Source organism: Gymnoscopelus braueri (genome assembly GCF_963280865.1).
Source record: "Gymnoscopelus braueri genome assembly, chromosome: 13".
Lineage (NCBI taxonomy): Eukaryota > Metazoa > Chordata > Actinopteri > Myctophiformes > Myctophidae > Gymnoscopelus > Gymnoscopelus braueri.
In genome coordinates, this window is record NC_137615.1 from 28929459 (window position 1) to 28934537 (window position 5079).

The 5079-nt window shown below is 41.9% G+C and overlaps 1 protein-coding gene across 1 annotated transcript in view; it reads right to left on the reverse strand.

The window, feature by feature from the left end:
- The window catches only part of slc25a17 (solute carrier family 25 member 17), a 191015-nt gene that overhangs the window by 140251 nt on the left and 45685 nt on the right, over nt 1-5079 (reverse strand). The window lies entirely within an intron of this gene.

Below are 5079 nucleotides of genomic sequence, written 5' to 3' on the forward strand. Positions count from 1 at the left end.
TCATCACTGCATTACTTTTGTGTTCAGGTCCTGTCTTGTCATCTATTTACAGAATGACTTCCTGTTGATGTCTCTGTCTCTTTCAGGCACAAATGTATTTCAGGTCCAATTAGGCTGTATTATAAGAATATATACTGTATATTCCCAAATACTTTTACTTTTGGTCACCGTTCCAGTGGCAGGGTTGTAATAACACTTTCATTAAGAATTGGAGATTAAGAAATGAAGGCAAGGCAACTCTTTTTTGCATAGCACATACACCAGGGCAATCCCTAGTGCTTCACGCAATACAAACACAGTAAGCTATCTATCTATACATTCATGAAACCTTGTGTCTGTCTGTCAGTGACCCCTGATTCCCTGTATCTCCATATTTAGTTGATCGGCCATATGCTAGTAGGTACCGCACTGGGTACAATAGGTACTCTGACAAAGTACAACGGGTATTGCATAAACGGTATTCCCAACTTGCAATGTTCCGGACTTGCGTGCCGGTGCCAGCGTCCAAAGGGCACTGTACTGCACAGGCCGGTGTCTGTGCAGCAGTGGTTCTCAAACGTTTTAATTTCCAGGACCCCCATAACTCTGAGAGTGTACAAATGGAACCAAATGGACCCGTAAGGGTCCATTTGGTTCCATTTGTACACTCTCTGAGTTACAGACCTGTATAAGGGTCCATTTGGAACCCCCTCAAGGAACCCAGAGAGTACAGTCCAGAAAAAAAGTATATAAAAAATATTTTTTTTTTTCTTTCTTTTTAATTTAGAGTAGCTAATTATTTTTTACCCCTTTTTCTCCCCGATTTAGTTGTTATGCCAATTAATCCCTCCCCACACACATTTCTGTGTTGTCACTGCTATCGTATCCTACTGACTCACCTGCCAGCGAGGAGCCCCCACCAGGAGGATATAGAGCCTTCGTCCTACTCCTCCCACCCAACACTCCCCGCTGACAGGTGCCGCCCCAGCCTGTAGGAGTACGTGCAATATCACCTTCCCCGCCCGAACACAATTGTGTTCGTGTAGACGCTCGACAAAGCCGGATGCACCGCGGTGGATTCGAACCCACAACCTCCGTGGTGGTGGGCAGTGACTTTACCACTGCGCCACCTGAGCGCCCCACAAAAACCTTTGATGAAACAAATACAAGACTTTCTCTGTATTTGGAAAAGGTGACACTATCCTACAAAATCACTGACAGCACATAAAATAGGAATTATTGTGCTTTCATCATCATTTTTTAAATGTACAGTAGGCAACAAAATGCTGACACTTATAGCCTGGTTAGAGGTTATATTTTGTGCTGTGGTCACAACTAGATACACACCGCCCTCTGCTGGAAGAGATGAGGAAGCATGAAATTGTGCCCTGGTTATGATCTTAAATCATTGGTTGTAGGTCAGTGTGTTTAACAACATCCCTAAATTGTCGATAAAGAACTCAACAAAGCCTAACCCTAACCTCTCCGACTGGACACTGAATGTAGGGAAGTGGGGACAGTCAGAAACACTTGCCGCTTCAGCAAAGTAAATATATTTGTCCTTTTGGCATTGACACATGTGCAGAAAGACGTATCAACAAGTAACCTAATAGATAAGGTAAGGGCATACAATCATGCATGTTGAGGGGGTCAACATTACCAATAATCTATCTCAGTTATGAATGACTGTGTGTGTGTGTGTGTGTGTGTGTGTGTGTGTGTGTGTGTGTGTGTGTGTGTGTGTGTGTGTGTGTGTGTGTGTGTGTGTGTGTGTGTGCGTGTGTGCGCGTGCGTGCGTGCGCGCGTGTGCGTGTGTGCGTGTGTGTGTGTGTGTGTGTGTGTATTATTAACAGTATTTTAACCTGAAAGACCTGTCATCCTTTGTCCATTTAGAACAATAAAATCTACAGTTAGAGGTTCTAACTTTTACAGAACCTGGGATCATTTTCTTTTTAATATTATCTCTTTAACTGCAATTGACACAAGCTTGGATTAATATCCCCCTCTTTTAATTTTTATGTATGTGTTTATAAACCATTCTATTCCCCTCAGGGCCTGGGTGAGGGTGCTTCAGAGTGGATTTAGCTATGGTGCCTGAACTCTCTGAACTCCCTGAACTCTCTTCATTATAGTCCTGCACTATGCACTTATAGGCAGGCCATCAGTGGTAAGAAGCAAGGACTTGGCTTCAATATTATATCCAGGAGAACTACTCTAGACAGCTCCCTGTTGTACCCCTAGCAGCGGACATGCACTATGCTGATGACATCTCATCTGACTGCTGTGCTATCTCAGAGGTTCTCAACCTTTTCAGGCTGTGACCCCCCAAAATAATCATATTTGAACTGGGGACCCTGATAAGCACTTGGAATGTAGGAGTTGAGGCATTACATTTAGTTTGACTTGGTTCCACCGATAAATATTGTGAAAATAGCAGATCTACAAGCTCACAACGCCTTGCGTTGCTAGGCGATGTGAGCTTGTAGATCAGCTATTTTCACAATGATTGCACAGGGTGCGGCTGGAAGTGCACCGGGAAGTGAGACAGGGGACCTTAGAATATAGCTAAAACCTGTTTACGCCTGATTAAATTATGTTTTTGTAGAAATCTGACGGAGTTGACAACGATGGCACAACTTTAAAGGGCAAAAACCTTTACAAAAAAAAGTTCTTACACCTATGTTATTAATACACATGGTTAGTTTTTTTTATGTTTTTAACAAAAAAATGAAATATATATATTTGAAGTTGTGGAAACCAGACCAAAACATTGTATCAATCTTGTGTAATTTATATATATAAATCCTTTAAGAATATATTTTCACCAAACTGTTTTTTAAAATTAGTGTGTTAATAAATAATAATTTCTAATGTTTTGGTAGGACATGCTTTGTACCAATTCTCAAGAATGGGTGCTATACTAAAGTAGAAAATGGGGTCCTAAAGAATGACTAGAGGGTGCCTGAAATAAGCCTTCACTAAATTAATTTGGCAAAAAATAAATAAATGTGGCTATGGGGAATTGTGTACAACCTTAAAATGAGGAAAGTGTTTGCATGGAGGGCTCTGAATGACATGGCCAGTGTGTGGAAGTAGCACCTCCCAAGCCATATCATGCTCAGCTTCTTTCCATCGACTGTAGAATCTGTTCTCCTATATATGGCTGTGAACTTGAAGGACTCTCAAGCCTTCCCTTGCTGCGCGCTGTGCAGCAGTACTAAACATCAACCAGAACTTGCATGTTTCCAACAAGCATCTGTATGGGGGTTTACCAAGAGTCGCTTGGCCTCACTCACTGCCACAGACACCAAGTCTAGTTCCCAGTTCCCACACCCTGCCAGGAAACTTTTGCTATGGGAGGCAGCCTATAGAGCCAACACAGGGACATCAATCAGGAGGGCGTCCCACACCTACCTACGTTAAGCTGAAGCTCCCATAATTTGCAGTTTTCAGGAAAGGTGAAACGTTGATTTAATAAAGAGCATGCTTTTTGCAAGTTCCAGACAGTGTGTGGGACCTTTTTCCTTGATTTGAGATCCCTTTCTAAAAATTTGGACCTTCCTGGTTGTCTTACACACCTGTCACTAACCTTTGAGAGGTGTGCATCGGCCTTCTTTTAATAAAAGTAGAGAGATAGAAATGCATGATCTATGCCCCTGTTTCTTCCTCAACAGACATGCATCTATGCCCCTGTTTCTTCCTCAACAGACATGCATCTATGCCCCTGTTTCTTCCTCAACAGACAGACATGCATCTATGCCCGTTTCTTCCTCAACAGACATGCATCCAGTGGTGGAAAGTAACTAAGTACATTTACTCAAGTACTGTGCTTAAGTACACTTTTAAGGTATTTTTTAACTTTACTGGAGTATTTCAATACTTTTACTTCTACTCCACTACATCTCAGGGGCAAATATTGTACTTTGTATTCCACTACAATTATTTGAAAACTTTAGTTACTAGTTACTTTGTAGATTTTTTTATTATTACAAAACCACTTCAGACCTTAATACTTTGGCAATTAGAAAATAGCACATTTTTGATAGCAATTTTGATACCAATACTTTCGTACTTTTACTCAAGTAAATTTCGAATTACGGACTTTTACTTGTAACAGAGTATTTATATATTGCATTATTGATACTTTTACGTAAAGTAAAAGTACTTTTCCCACCACTGCATGCATATGCCCCTGTTTCTTCCTCAACAGACATGCATCTGACTGACTGCAGCGCTCAGAATGCATCAGGTATTATAACGGGACACATGCACGCCCACCACCACACGTACACGTTCACTCTCCATCCATCACGCCCACCACCACCTCACGTTCACTCTCCATCACGCCACCGCGCACGTGCCGCCCGTAGAACCTGACGGTGGATGTCGCATTATGGCTCGGTCTCCTTGGCAACCAATAATATCATGAAACCCCAGCAAACGGAGACGGACATGGAAATTCCGCGTTCGCCGTTGGCTGAAGGAACGCACTGACAGAAGCAGGTCCAATGGGCAGCCTGGCCGAAACGACTTGTGGGCACTGTGGTCTAAATACAGCGTTGCCAGATTCTGTGAGAGAAACAAGCAACCAGGTCTAGGAAAACGAGCCCAAAAGAAGCGACTATATGGGCCACATGAGCACTTTAAACATAATCGGCTATTTAAAAAATAACCGACCTACAAGCTCACAACAATTTTGTTGTTAAAATATTCCAAAATATTCAATTTTCCCCCTTTTTTCCCCCAAAGATTTTATTTGAAAATAGCAGATCTACAACCTTGCATCAATATTTTGGAATATTTTAACAACGCAAATCTTGTATGGAGTCCCTGGCACAAATACATATTAATTTGGGGGTCCTTGACATGAAAATGTTTGAGTACCACTGGTTTAAACGAGATTGGGAAACAAGCCCAAATAAACAACTATACTTTAGAACCAAACCCCCAAAACTGCAACCCGCAACTACCTATTTTTACAAGCAAATTTACAGAAAAACAAGCCCAAAGCCACTTATAATGAGCAGACATGGCAACACTGTCTAAATACTGCAAGGATCTCTACTCGGCCAGGGCCGAACCGAACTACAAATCCCACAA